Source organism: Crotalus tigris, unplaced genomic scaffold, assembly GCF_016545835.1.
Source record: "Crotalus tigris isolate CLP2741 ecotype Arizona unplaced genomic scaffold, ASM1654583v1 scf7180000020033.632256, whole genome shotgun sequence".
Lineage (NCBI taxonomy): Eukaryota > Metazoa > Chordata > Lepidosauria > Squamata > Viperidae > Crotalus > Crotalus tigris.
This window is the reverse complement of record NW_024097828.1, coordinates 557,234-572,925: the sequence shown is the minus strand read 5'-3', so window position 1 is coordinate 572,925 and position 15,692 is coordinate 557,234. Positions and strand designations below refer to the sequence as shown.

The 15,692-nt window shown below is 39.1% G+C and overlaps 2 long non-coding RNA genes across 3 annotated transcripts in view; one reads left to right on the top strand and one right to left on the bottom strand.

Moving 5' to 3' along the window:
* The window catches only part of LOC120318083, a 93,527-nt gene that overhangs the window by 19,118 nt on the left and 58,717 nt on the right, over positions 1 to 15,692 (top strand). Inside the window, exon 1 of one of the 2 annotated variants that reach the window (XR_005559405.1) lies at positions 4,123 to 4,184. The exons of the other annotated variant lie outside the window; for it this stretch is intronic. This is a non-coding gene — a long non-coding RNA (uncharacterized LOC120318083). Of the gene's footprint in view, positions 1 to 4,122; positions 4,185 to 15,692 lie in introns of those variants that run through there. 2 annotated transcript variants of the gene reach the window in all.
* LOC120318084 lies at positions 379 to 5,786 on the bottom strand. Its single transcript, XR_005559406.1, has 3 exons — positions 5,542 to 5,786; positions 1,394 to 1,613; positions 379 to 827 (listed from the first exon to the last, which is right to left on the bottom strand). It is a non-coding gene; the product is annotated as an uncharacterized LOC120318084 (long non-coding RNA).

The window sequence follows — 15,692 nt, the reverse complement described above, 5'->3', positions numbered from 1 at the left end:
GGACCAGGGTCAAATAAGCATGTGATTGGCTTCAGCCAAGAACCTTGTCTGCCTCATTAAGCCTTAAAACTGAAACCCATTAAAAAAATCTGACCGGTTCATACCCTGGACATTTGCTAAAAGTGCAGAGACTAAGTGGTTATAAATTAATCAATCCTTAAATTGTCTAGTCAGTATGTCACAGTGAGCTATCAAGGGTTGTATATAATCTTGTCAGCCCTCCCAGGTAAACCAATCAAGAAACACAACCAGATGAGCTAATTCTACTTTATTGAAGGATACTTTACCAGTATATTGCAGGTCCCATCACCATTTTTAACAACCTGATCCATTAGGATGGGTCTTTCCTAGGTTTCTGTCCCTGATTATTAACCAACTGCAGGCTCCGCCCTCTTTTTATTTCCTAGGCAGCATCTTTTCCCTTTATCTCTCAAGGTCATTGTCACCTACCACTACAAATCCTTATACTTTTGCACAGTTTTCTCAGAAGTAGATGCCAGTAACTAAAACATGTTGGAGGATCCTACTAATCCGTGCAATGCAGGTTCTTTTCGGTGTTTTTGGAGGTGGCAGGTGAGCTAGCCCGCTTAAAGCTTAATAAAATAATAAGTCCAGATGATATTCATTACAAGTTCTGAGGAAGCTTCTAGGTGTGCTTGCTGGATCATTAACTGATCTGTTTAACCAGTCTTTTCTAACAGGTGAAGTTCCCCATGACTGGTTAACAGCTAATGTTGTACCCATCCATAAGAAGGGATAAGGAAGAAGCTGGAAACCATACATCAGTGAACGTAACATCTGTGGTAGTGAAGTTAATGGAATCACTCCTGAAAAAAAGGATTAACAAACATTTAAAAGCACACAACTTGATGGGCCCAAAGCAGCAGGGCTTTACTAAGGACAGATCATGTCAAACTAATCTGATTTGACTTTTAGGATTCCTCAACCCCATATTCAAAACCACCTCTACCAGGTGAGGAATGGAAACTTTTGGGTACAGGGTAGGCAATGCATCACCAGAACCCTCAATTTGTCTTGAATGTTCAATTAAAATTTCAACATTTTGTGTTGAGAGTTGAATGGACAGGAATCCTGAGGAGAAAAATAAAAAACTTATTTATTAGACTTATATAGCCATCTATCTTATATACCCTAAAAGCTCAAAAAAATAATAACATAAAAATTAAATAAAATCACCATAAGAAAGTAGTAGTGACTTGATTATGGAATGCTTTAGAACAATGGTAGGCAACCTTGCCTCTTCTATGACTGGTGGACTTCAACTCTCAGAATTCCTGAGTCAGCCATGCTGGCTCAGGAATTCTGGGAGTTGAAGTCCACGAATCATAAAAGAGCCAAGATTGCCTACCCCTGCTTTAGAGGAACTGATTACCTAGTGCCTTCTTGTTCTGAATTCCGATCCAAGCATAAGATGAGATGATCCATCTCACTCTAATGGATGACTTTTGTTATGGCCCAGTTGAGGGGAGAGAATGTGTTGCTTCTGGTCTTAAGTCTTCTCAACTGTATTCACTACTGATCATAGCATCCTTCAGGATTTCTGTGGAAACAGTCTGGAGTTGCCATGGAAATCTTGATCTAGTGTCTTGAGGCTGTTAGATTCGAAATGAGAAAAAGCAATCTTAGTCTGAATCCTCTCAAATTGCTGTTTATTTAGAAGGCTTCTGGCTATAATTATAGAGGGGGTGGGACTACATAGGAAAAGGGACTTAGGGACTTGGCGCTCTTCTTAGACTCATAGCTACTGCTTCACAGGCAGGTGAAGCTTGCCCAGGAAGGCCTTTGCTCAATTTCAGCTAGTGTGCCAGTTGCAGCTCTACTAGGAGCAGGAGGCCCTGGCAATAATGATCTATGCTTGTATCAGAACACAACTGGACTATTCCCTGGCACTTTACAGCAGACTTCCCTTGAAGACCATTTTGAAGCAGAAATTGGCTTGCTGGCAAACAGTAGTCATAGCCATGTAGTCCCTGGTTACTAATAGGTTTTCAAGTGCAATTCAAAGTGTTGTTGAATTATAAAGCCCAATATGGATTGACTCTTTAGGCTTCAGAAGTATTTCAGGACTGGCTTCTTTAGTTCTCTGGTGTGCAGTTCCTAGTAAAAATTAATAGTCTCCATTATGCAGAGAATAAGGAGGGATTGGTCTAACAATGAATTTCTGTGGCAGTCCATTAATTATGAAACAGCTTCTTTCTTGAGAAGACCATTCTAATGGATTCTAAATACTAGTAAAAACGAAGCTTTCCCAGAGAGCATTTGGAGAATGATGAATGTGCACAACTTGTATTGCTGTAATTTATTATTATTATATTTTGGACTTGGTTTTAATATGTTTTTGTTGTAAACTGATGGAAGTGTGTACAAATAACAACATGGTACATAAATTGCAGAAATAAATAAAAACATACATAATGTACAAGAAACACATATAAAACAAGATCATGCTAACTTGGTAAAGCAAACAAAACAAAATAGGACAAATATTCAGCAGCAGGAAAGACAAAGAAAAGTGGATCGGTAATTTATCTGAAATCATCTTCTTGGGAAGTACTGGAACCATAAAAAGACAAGGAAGAATTTTAATTCTGAAATTAAGAAAAAGAAGATTAAAACCTTAACACTGCCATCCATGTTCCACATAAGATCCAGGAACAATTTTAGGAAAGTTTTTGCAATAATACAAATCATGGAGGTGAAATAACCATTGTTGGATACATTAACAGAGTGCTAGATTTGAATGCAGCCAAATCATTTCAAGGCAAAAAAAAAAGAGGAAAGCCTCTGAGAAATGTTTTTCAGTATGTGGATATATACTTTGATAAAACGCTTGGAGACCCCAAAAATCCAGAAGAGACAACCCATTCTCAGCAAGACATCAAATGTGCCCGAGAAGTGTTTATTGGGTTTCCAAGGCTCTCCCACGTTCTGTCAGGGAAGTGAAGATCCTTTCAATGACATACACAATTTTATTATCATGATTCCAAGGAGAAATTTTTTTTAAAAGGGGAATAGTTACTCTGAGGAGGGATATTACAAAAGAGTTAAGAAAGCAGCCATTTTTATTAAGATCCCAGCCTTCTCTGTGGAAAATTAGCTGTTCTGCTGTCTTTATCCTTCCTATTTTAAAAAGTAAATATCCATGCTAGCCTAAGCAATGTCAGAACCACCCCTGATGAATTGGTGGTGGTGACTTAGCTCTTTTCACCCTGGATCTATAGGGGGACTAAATAAAATAAATCAGAGGCCTCAAAGGCCACCCTTTTCACAAGGCTACTACTGTTTCTGGCAATTGGAAGAAGGGTTAACACTTTGTTAACCATCTTTTTATGTTTCTGCTAGCCTAAGCAAGGTCAGAACCACCCCTGATGAATTGGTGATGGTGACTTAGCTCTTTTCACCCTGGATCTACAGTTTGGCAGAACCAGTGGCTAATGTTTTGTTGCCCAGGCCCAGAATGGACTTTTGGAAGCAGCATCCATACAGAGAACCCATTGTTCACATATTTGAATCCCACCACTGACCCCATCCCCACATTTGATGTAGCTCAGCATTTCTTCTGAGCATGTTTATCCTGTTTGACTTTCTCTCTATGCTGAGCTTTATTTATTATGCTCTTTATCTGTTGAATTTCTACCCTGTTTTCTCCATCAAGGCAACTTACAGAGACAAAAGCATCATAAAGTCCAAACTGAACATTGATACGGTTGAAATCAGAAATAAAATTAAGTGCTGGAATAATTTGTAGACAATATTAGAATAAGATTGGCATGTTGATTTTGATACGGCATTTGGAAATGTTAAACTAGCAATGATTTAGAAAGGCGATAGAGACCTCCCCTCCCCTCTGTTTTTGGATGACTATCCTGACAGCAGCTGTCTGCAAAGGCTGTACAAGAATATGAGCTCTGAGAAGTTTCTCTTCTCAGCCAAAGTTTCTGCTACTAGCTTGCTGCAAAACAGGGCATCCATCCCCCCCTCCCTTTCATTTGTGCTTCAAAGCTTCCAAGAAATTAGACAAGGTGAGAGCCAAGCCACTCCTTGAGCAGCTATCCAATAAAGCCAAAAAGAGCATGATTCTAAGTAGCATCAGATTCTCTGCAAAGAAACAGCTGCATGATGTTAGGCTCTAGCTTCTTGTGTGGTGGGAACAAATACACAAGGTAAGAGCTTTTTTAAAATCCAGAAGGGTATAAGGAAGGCAGGTTCTGAGAGAAGTTTCCAACACAGTTAATTATGAAGAGGTCATTCATAAAATGCTTTCCTCAGAATGTCTAAATACATGCAGAGATAGTCCTTCCTACTTCTTGACTCACCTAACTCTTAACACCTAACTCTGAAGCTCATAAGCAAATCAGTGTTTAATGCAAAATAAAGGTCTGTCAGATACTTTTTTTTCCTTAAAAGGAAAACTGTTTAAATATATAAACTTTCTTGTGTGGAACTGGCAACAGGAGGACTTGCATAACTCTTTAACTGCTGGTATCTTTTGCCATACCCAGGACCTATGGAATTGATTTTCCTGTCTCCACATAAGATTGTAAATAATTACTTTGCAAAAGTAAATGTATACTTGAAACCACACAGGTGAAAATGAAGCAGACGGGTGCAGTTTGGCCATTAGGAAAGGGTTTACTTCTTTCTTTCACTCAAAATAGCCCTTAGGCATTTATTTTCATATTTTTAAAAAAGATTATTTTAAAGAATTACATTTTATGATTTCTAAAATATTCGGATATGAATTTAATTTAAATATGACAGGACAATTTGTTTTTGATTTTTGTCATTAGAAACAATAAAATGAGATCTGATAACCTGCTCTGATCCCTCTTCACAATCAGATTCTTTCTGTTTTCTACATCTGCTTGACCTCCCCATAGAAATAAAAATAAGGAGATATGCAAGATGAAAGGCAGTGTTTTTTTTAAAAAGCTGGTATCCATAACTGCATGATTGAAACCTTGCCATTTTTCCCTACATGCTTTCCTCCAAATATTAAAGGCCACACAGGTATCAGTTATTTCTCTACTCTTTTTCCCTCTGAAGCAACAACATCCAAAGTAGATTGTTCTGAGTGATAGTATTTGGCCTAAGTTAAGGTCAACAGCAATCTTCTAAGGCCAAGAGTAAATTTGAATCTAGATGCTTTTAGCCCTAATCCAATGCCGATTAAAGCTTAAATTATAGGCTTATATGTTCCTTGCAAAGTCCTTAAACTGGTGGTTCTATCCTACTCACAACAATATTCAGTGATAAAGACCTGCATGTTGGAAAGATACATGCCATTTATTTATTTCTTTAAAACATTTATATAGCCGCCCATCTTTTAACCAGTTCTGGGTGACTCCCAATCAAAGATTTAAAAAACATACAATCATTTTAAAAACTACAAACGCAACTAGTTAAACATAAAACATTAAAAACAACTACTTTCCCTGTACGTTGGTTTAGTGATGGCAGCTATTCTATTCTACGTCATTCTTTCCAGTGAAAGAAAGAAAGAAACAATGATCTTCCTACCTTTGCATAATTGGCCTCTGGACTTGGCCACCGCTACCTGCTTCTGCCTGGTTGATGCCCTGCTTCCTTCTGACTTCCTTTGTTTTTGTTACAACTTAGATGGTGATCAACAATGGATTCAGAAAAGATTACTTATAACAGGTGTCAAACTGCCGGCCCATGGGCAGGATGCATCATAGCAAAAATGCGCCCACCCCATTACCGGCAATGGAAAAAAAGTCGCGATACGTCGCAATACGTCACGTGACATTGTGAGTTTGACACCCCTCACTTATAAGGCATATTACTGAATGTATTTTGCCTGATGAGGAATTCATAGGAATAGGATTCTTAAATAGTAGGAATGGAAAGAGGCAGAAGCCAATCATTGTGGGACAAAATAGAATAATCCAATAAGGTTGGTTCAGAAGATTTACTGGGCTGAAAAGAAAACAGCAATGTGGTTAATTTAACCTTTTGAAAGTTTGCAGAAACCACAGTGCTATCTACTTTCCGTTATGCATAAGTGAAATATTCTTGAGAACTTCCTCAGGTTTCATTTAATTCAAAAGAAAACATTTCAAGCTATAGTATGTGTTGGCACACAAAAATATAAAATATCCCATTACTTCTTAGGATAGTGGAAATTCAGCTAAAATATATATGATAGGTTGGAAAAGATACTGAGAATGCAAGGGTCTGAAAACTGGTAGCAAATAATGTTACTAAACTATTAGAAAAGGGCAGTTTCTATTGCTTGAAAGTGGAAAATGAAAAAAATACATAAATTTTCACAGATAGGATTTAGAGGACCCTCTCTCTAATAACATACAGAATCATATAACTGTGTTAGAAGCAGGAGAAGGGACAAGAGAGTTAAAGAAATGCTAAGTAATTTTCAACTTGTGTGAATTTGGTCTTTGCTGCAGGTATCTATGGCAGATTACTTTGAGGTAGTGGAGAAAACAAATGGAACATTAGAATTTATTGACAAATTGAAAAAAATACTGACTTGAAATAGTCTCCATATGAGAATTCTCAACTAAGTAAAATGGCTGACCTGTCAAAAATATGTAATTTTTCCTAAGATCTTCCTCTCTACCAGAGACCTGAAAGCCATTCATTAAAAGGAGCTCAAAGGAAAAAAATTCATGTAAATGATAATGTTTTATCTGTATTTTTATCTGTATTCTGGATAAGATGGTGAAAATAATTATTAAATATAAATGTATTCAGTATATAAAGGGTTCAGTAAGAACAAACATGGTTTAGGAAAAATAATGGGTTCAGAATTTCCTGAATGTCAACAAGACTATAGACAGAGGTAGTTCAGTAATCATGTAATTGGGCTTTCAAAATCTCTCACTGAAGTCCATGATTTTTGCATTCATGAACAAGAAGATAGGATTTTTAATGGCTAAATTTATACTTTTCAAGGAATTGTCTGAGATATCTAAATTAAGACTAGTGATTTTGAATTTTGTTATGGATGAACTAGATTTGGGGTGAGCAATGCCATTACAAATTGTTAATTTAAAGTGATTAAAATTAAAAAGAAAAAAGAAATTTTTAATGGTCAGATCTGTGGAATGGATAGTGAAATGGCAAATTCAGCTCAATTTATGCAAGTGTAGTGATTCATAATGAGGCAAAAGACCCAACTTCATAATTGTTTCATGAAATTAACCCCATCTGTAAAGATCTTAGGGTTTGGGTGGTCAGTTGGATAATAAAGTTTATCCAGTGTGTAGCTGTTGAGAAAAAAAGTAAAACCATGTTACAGTTTAATTGGAAAGGAACTGAAATAGCTGAAACTTTCATGTGACACACTTGGAATATGAAGTACAATTTTGGGTCAGGAAAAAAGCAATAAAGCATCTAGGTCAATTTCTCCCTTAAAGAAAAAAGCTTTATTTAAACATAAAAAAAAAAGAGATACTAGAGAAGATGACAATGATGCTAAAACATAAAGCTTTTCCCCTTTTCCTATAATGGCAGTATTTCAATGCAACTAATTTAAGTAATGCTGAGAGATTTAGTACAAATAAAAGGAAATCTTGCTTCAGAGCATACAGTTAATCTGTGGGATTCCCTCAACAAGGTAAATTATTACTTGAAATAAGGATTAGACAAAATCATACAAAATAACCTGTCAACAAAATACTAGGATACTCAAATCTTAACTAGAGCTATCTGGTTACTGTGAGATCAAAGTATTGAAGTACATCAGGTTTATTTTTATATTTTTATATTCTGCAGCACCCCCAGGGTCACATGATCAAAATTCAGATGCTTGGCAACTTCTATTTATGATGTTGCAGTGTCCTGGGGTCATGTGATCACCTTTTGCAACATTCTGACAAGCAAAATCAATGGGGAAACCAGATTCACCTAACAACTGTGTTACTAATTTAACAACTGCAGTGATTCACTTAACAATGTGGCAAGAAAAGTCGTAAAATGGGGCAAAAATCACTCAACAAATTTTTCACTTGGTAACATAAATTTTGGGCTGAATTGTGGTTGTAAGTTGAGGACTACCTGTATACATCAAACATGGAATGGGTTCATTGTCTGCTATGCCATGCTGTATTTATCTATAACTGATTAAATGAATTAACAACTGGCTGGATTCACACAGCATCCTAAGCAAAACACAAGCAAACATGGACCATAATGTGTGATTCCAATTGCACCCATCAAAGCTACTCATCAAGAGAAAGGTATGGGACAGTATTTCACATCCCTCCCTCCCTGTGGTTTCTGAAAGCAGATATGCAGAGTCATACTATCTATATAAACCTCCTAAGCAACATTCAGTTTTCAATTTTAAAGAAAAATCTTATATTGGGAATGTTGAAGCTTGGATGCCAAGTAAACAGTTCTACTTGCTAATTGAATTTCAAAGAATGTGGGCCCTTTTAATGTGGCCTTGCCAGTTCTGAGTATTAATTAATGGTATGGCAGGAAAGGAGATAACTGCATATTGGATGGCAATTTATTTGTGTAGATTGCTACTTAAGTACTCTCTTATCTGTTGATTGCTTAACCATGCTGCTGGGAAGGTTCGTGGGATTGAAAGATTGTAGCACAGTGACAAAATTCCTTAGGCATATTTCCTAGAATATGACTGCCTCAACATCTTTGCATTTTATCTAATTTTAATTGAAGGATACCCACTAGGCTATCAAAATATCTCCAGACAAGTATTTCTCCATCACAGTGAGATCTTAAAATTGGCACAGTACATTCAGAAATGGTTTAGAAAACAAACAAGGAGAAGGCTAGTTTAATATTAAACTTTATTAGAATAATGGCAACATATGAGAACAAGCCGAGGTGGCGCAGCAGTTAGAGTGCAGTACTGCAGGCCACTTAAGCTGACTGTGTTCAGCAGGTCAGCGGTTCAAATCTCGCCGGCTCAAGGTTGACTCAGCCTTCCATCCTTCCGGGGTAGGTAAAATGAAGACCCAGATTGTTGGGGGCAATGTAAATATATATATACATTGCTTACTGGTGTACACCGCTTAGAGAGTGCTTGCACTTAAGCGGTATATAAGTCTCATAAATAAATAAATAAATAAATAAATCCAGATAAATAGGTTTAGCATATTTACACTGTATCTTTCAAGAAAATGCATTCACTTCCTCCACCCTATTTCACTGGTTCTCATTTATTTAACTCATTTATAGGTCTTACAACCATTCATTTAGTGCAGGGGTGGGCCTACCCCTGGTTTAGTAACTGTTCAAAGTTACAAAGGCACTGGAAAAAGTGGCTTATGGTCATTTTTCACACTTATGACTGTTACAGCATCCCCATAGTCATGTGATCAAAGTTTGGATGCTTGGCAACTGGTTGCAGTGTCCCGGAGTCATGTGATTGATTACATTTGTGACGTTCTGACAAGCAGAGTCAATGGTGAGGCCAGATGCACTTAACATCTGAGCTATTAACATAACCATAGTGATTCACTTAACAACTGTGGCAAGAAAGGTCATAAAATGGGGCAAAACTCATTTAACAAATGTCTAGCTTAGCAGCAGCAAATTTTGGGCTCCATTGTGGTTATACATTGAGGACTACTGTAGTTAGTTGAGAAGTCCTTGATTCAGTAAAAGCCCCAGAGATGAGAGTCCTCTAGAGTCTGGTGCTGAAAACACCCCATATTGAAAATACCCAAGATTGGATTTTGGCATGCAGTTTTTCTGCCAGCCCCAGAGTGTAGCGGAGTCCTCTCATCTCGGGGAGCTGACAGAAAAAGCTCCACGCTGAAATGCATGCAGTGCAAAACCAGCTCCATGTGGCCCAGGAATATGATGCAAAGGGGAGTTTTGGTGTGCTGCGGCCCCTTTAAGCTACTTTTGCTTTTTTTTGCTTTTTCATTGTGTGAATCCAGCTTTTTAAGTCCAGCAGCCGGGTCAGGCACATCTTGTCAGCAGTGGGGGCAAGAAGACAGTGGCAAAAGCTAGCTAGGGTGGTGGAATGTAGAGTGGCGGGAGGGGGGATGTAAAAGGAAACAAATAGGGGGAGCTAGGTAGGTGGGTGAAGTTGCCCCTGCGGTTGTATGTGAGAGTGGATTGCCAAGTGCCTGGATTTTGATCATGTGACCATGGGGTGCTGCAACGGCTGTAACTTTGGGCATGGGCCAGAAGTCCCTTTGTGTAAGTGTGACTTTATGTCATTTTGTGTAACTTTGAACCGTTGCTGAACAAATGGCTATAAGTTGAGGACAACTGTTTAATGCAGGCTGAGGTAACTGTATTAATTAAGAGTCATGATTTATGGTTCATTCCTGGGTCAAGTAACAATTGCTGCCTATATCTGTTGTGCTAGTTCAAGCTTTAAACTCTATGTATTTTACCTTTTAGAATACTCAAATTTGATGTCATTAACACTTTCTGCTTCACATGAGGAAGATTTCCAAATTCACATGAAAGGGAGCCTTAGTGTACTCATGCAGCATAGCTACTGACTTCAACAATCCAGTTATCTGCTTTTCTTGCTCATTTTAATATTGGAGCAGCAGCTGGCCTGCCACAAAGAGTGGGCTGATTTATCATTTTAAATGAAGAGATGCATGATATGATTTGGGAACCAGAACTAACTTGCAAGCTTAGAGAGTCCAACCTGCCTTTTCTGTTCTGCTAACCCATAATGAAACAACACTAGGAGGAAGTGAGTCAGATAACTCCACACCGCTTTGAGGGGGAGTATGATTCACTGTAGTATTGGCCTAGTTCTCCAAGGGCTTTGCAGGAGGTGATAAAAAATTGTGTAATTCACCAAGACAGCTCACTGTACATCCTAAATGATCTTCCCATGGTAGGAGTGCTCCTACTTAGTACTGTATGTGAGCAGATTTCTTGGAAAAACATATTTAAGCGGAGTGAGCTCATTCAGTTGAAAGCTTTAGTCCTGGCTGTCTGCCCGTACTGACATCTGAACTAGAAACCACAGAAGAATCAGATGAATGACAAGCTCAGCAATGATTTGGCAGAGGCCTTGTATCTAATCTCCCCTTGTGTCTAGTGTACAGATTAGAAAAGCTAAAGAGATTCATTTGTATTGACTGAAAAGATGAAATGACAACCAAGTTATGTTACCTTGGAGACATGTAAAGAATAGAGGAGAAAGAAATGAAGGAGCAATAGATAGATCCTTTAAAATTTTCCCTGGTTAATGGGATTATGCTTTAATTTTGAAGAAAATAAAAATAAGGAAATAACGCCACTTCCCAAACAGTGAGAGATGTAACAACATCCTATTGTGGTTTAATGTAAATGTAACTGACAAGAGGAACCTTGTGGGATGCTATTAGTTACAACCTAGATGTTGAAAAGCAATCACCTAGGGTGCTGGTCAGTCTATATGTATAGGAATAGGATAAGCTACCATTATTTAGATTTAATCAAATCAGTGTATTCAAGCCAAACACACATAGGTAAGCAAAGGCATGAAACAACTAGAATTGGTACCAGCACTCATGACATTAAATAACTCTCCATATACCTGCTGTTGAAGCATTGTCTCAGTAAAGGATTGAATTACTTAAAGAACTTATAGGAGTCCACTAGGTGTGTCTATCAAAATACAACTCGAATATGGCAGTCCCTAACTAGCCCTCACCCTCTATTGGCCCTAAAACAATAAAATAATTAAATAGTAATAATTTAAAAGGTAATAAAAACTTAGATTTTTCTCTTAGATTTGGTGCTTGGACGATTGGAGCTTGCCATCCAGAGAATGTAATTTCCTGGTCCCTTATTAACAATTTAGATTTTAACTGAAATTGTTCATTTTTTGTTATAAGTTTATTGTACAGTATGTTCAAATATTCAAGCTGGGCAGCCATATAAATTATTTTCCGACCCCCTTCCCTGAACTATTTATAGTACTAATAGGCTTATGCAGATTTACAAAAAATATGTGAATAACAGTGGCAGTACTCTGAAGGGAAAGGAAGCTTAATAGAAAATGTGCTGCAAAAGTATTGCTTTGTCTGATACAGGCAGCTCTATGCATAAGCCTGAGCTTCCTATGTGTATGTAAGGTGTAAAATACACTGGAAAGTACCAAATTGAAAATAACTTTGCAATCTTGCCATGCCAGTACTAGTATTCTCATTGAGCACTGAACTGTATTAGGTCACATGTGTCTAGAATACAGTATAGCCCAGAGGATCATCCAGATGTCTGAATGCATCATAGACCAGACCAGTTCTTTATACTCTCCCCAATTATTCTTCTAACCAGATGACATGATCCACAGCTCATATATAGATTCATGAATGATTCCCATGTTGTTTTTCCCTACCCAAGAACCATGCTAGAACATTAAGCTACATTAGATGCAGTCTACCACTACTCTGTAAGAATTATGCAACCCCATTTGCATATGAGAATGGATATTCCAATTATATAAAGAGAAGCCAACCACGACTAATTCCCAATCATTGTTGTGACAGTCATTTCTCCTGTTTCACCTTCCTTTTTACTCCACTCTAAGTAGTCATAAGGGATGAAAAGTAAAATGAGCAGTGGGAGAGATCCCGTTTTTGTTTGACCATCCTAGGACTTAATCGTTCTGCTAGCAGCATTTTAATCCTTGTTTCAACAACATGGCTAATCAAGTTAAGTTAAGGCTCAACTATTGCAATGCACTGTATACGGGGCTATCTTGAAAAACAATTGGAAGCTTCAGCTGGTCCAGAATACAGTGGCACGGGCAGTGAGGTTTTGTGTTTTGTGAACTACATTGCTGCCAGTACACAATTCAAGATCACTTATCTGCCATAGTTTCTACTTGCTTGGTATGTGTCAGTACAGCTGAAGCGTTTGGGCCCCTTCAATTAAAATAATGCCAAAGAAGCATGCCTTCTTTATCAAGGCACCTGCCCTTTGGAATGAGATCTCTCCTGAAATCCATGTTCCTCCCACTCTGTTGGCATTTTAGTCTTCAAGACCTGAGTGAGGTGGCAGGGGCCCCATAGATGTGTTTCTTATTTTTGGTTTCTGTCTCTATATTCCACCTAGATCTATACTGTTTTGATTTTTTTGTATTTTTTATTGTTATTATTTATGAACCGTCCAAATCAGAGTCCAGCAATATCCAAATCAAATATATAAGCCAAAACCTAAAGCCGTTTGGCTGTAACTGACCCTTTCTGTAATAACTCTGTAATAACTTTACTCAGTTATAACTAACCATGTAAAGCAACTATTGAAGTAAAGAGGCCTTCACGATAGAAAGAAAAAATGGAAAACAAAACAAGGGAAACATGTAATAGCAAAATATAGGCTAAAAACTGAAAATCCAGGGCCAACTAAAAGATATGAAAGAGTTGTGAGCAACTTAAGGTACAAAGCCATAAGCAGCCCCTCAGCCCCGCTTTAAATCAGACATTATTGCGGAAAATCAGTGGTATCGTTTCCCACCATTTTGAAGTGAGAAGCACCCAAAAGCAGTCCAAACGTTTCTTCAAAATCTAAAATAATAACCCAGTGTACATGACACACCTTGCTCTGCCATTGTACACAAAGTGTGGATCTCAATCAACCCCAAAATAGCAGGAATGGCTTTAGCAACAAAAAGTGACAATAAAAGTCCCAAGAAAGAATAAATAAGTTCAAGGCTTGCAGTTAACAATTACTGTGTTTCTCCCAAAATAAGACCCACCCTGAAAATAAGCCCTAGCCTGATTTTTTAGGGTGGGCCTAATATAAGCCTTACCCCCAAAATAAGTCTGGGGGGTGGCAAGCACAAGTAGTGGCGCATATGCGGGGGCCAATGGTGTCCGACCGTAGCCGCAGCCCGCCAGCCCCTTGGAGCAATGCAGGTAAGTCCAGCATGGAGGCGGGGGGGGGGGCAAAGGGAGACTGGAACCTTTGCTTGCAAATGGGGTGCTTGGAAACAGAGAGATTCGCTTTGTTTCCAACTGCTCCATTTGCAAGCAGACAAAGCTTCCAGTCTCTACCATTTCTGCGCCCAGGCAAAAAGTGTTTGGGTGCCTATGGGGCATTTGGAAATGGAGTGTGGTGCAGTGAAATGTGATGGAGCTGGAAAGCAGGCTAGCAAAGGAATGCTTTGGGAAAGAGAGGGGAGCTGAGTGGTAGTGCGCCAAGCTCTCCAACTCCATGGCGGTGGAGAAATGCGTTGGAGCTAGAAAGCAGGTGGCAAGGCAAATCCGCCAAGGACTCCAGGTGCTGAAATGGGCCTGTCTCTCTCCAGAAGCAGCCCAGGCCTGCCGGAGAGCAAGGCCACATTTACTGAAATGTGGTGGCATTCTGGCTCTGACAGGGAAGGGGGAGCTGGCATGAACGCTGCAGCAAGACGCCTGCTCATTTCAGCATTCTCCCAGACTCTCCGGGGCTCCACTGGTGCTTTGGCCCTGGGCTGCTGCCTCCCCCCTCACCTCTTGGGTGAGGCAGGCCAGGAAGGCAATCCCCCAGCATTCCTGGGGCAAAGGCTCCCTGCTCTGCCTGGAGAAGCATTGGCCTGCCTGCCCCCCCCCCACTGTGCCCTTCCCGCCACCACCCAGCACGGCCGCCCCAGAGTTGCAGGGGCCGGCCTGGCATGGGAAGGGCATGCACACCCCTCTGCCTGAATTCTCTCGTAGTAGTAGTTGGTCCATCCCCACACTACAAGGTTGGCCCAATTGCCGCTGCACTTTGAAGGTCTGCACCCACCCCATGGGTGCAGGCCACGCCATAAGTCCTGGTCTTATTTTCAGGGAAACATGGTAGGAGAATCCTGGCCACAGAATATCATATGCAGGTGTCTAGGTGAGAGAGAAATTGCAGTTGAAGAACAAAATATTTCATACTGACTCAAAGGACAAAGGCAAACTGTTATGTTGAAGGAAAAGGCAACCAATTAATTTTGTTGAGGCTGGTCAGCCAAAGTACAGCTATTCACTAAGAGCATTTCTTTTTTTAAAAAAACCCAATAGCTGAAGGGGATATATATTTTAGGCTCTGTTAATTTAAAGTCTAGGGGGAGGCTCATGGATCTGAATGCTTTCTCTACAAAAAAAAATCAACTTCCTTGGGCACAGAAACCAGAAGAAAGAGGACTCTGTAATTAAGCTTTATCCCTGATATGCTAGCTATTGTAGCATCCTGAAGATCCCAATTCTTAGCAATATAAAACTTGCATATATACGTGCATCATTTAAGAATGGCCAAAAGAACTCAGAGCTCTTCACTGAAAAATATGAAGGACATGTTTAAAAAAACAAACAAACACTGGCGCTCCATAAGGTTCTGCATGAGTTTTTGGAGGGAGCTTTGAGGGAGTTGCTTTTTGAAAAAAATCATTGCTTCACGATAAATATGTCAAAGAGACTCTTGTTCCATCAACAACATAGCAGTTAACAAACAATTTCCATGCTTTTTAGGTCCAGGGCAGACAGATAAACATCAGAAAAACTGGGGAAAGGACAGTAGAGGAGAGATGGCTGTAAGACTAATCTTTTCCATTCAGCAGCTTCTAGCTACTGAGAATGTCTGTTTCCTGATATAATAAGCCTCACTGACTTCCAGGAACAGAGAGCTAAACTCCTCTGCTTTTCCCAGCAGCATCCGAGGGAGTGGCTAGAGACTGCACAGTTATGTTCTTGGAAAATCCAGAAAAATAAATCCTTGCCAAGGCTACAACATTTTCCCTTCCC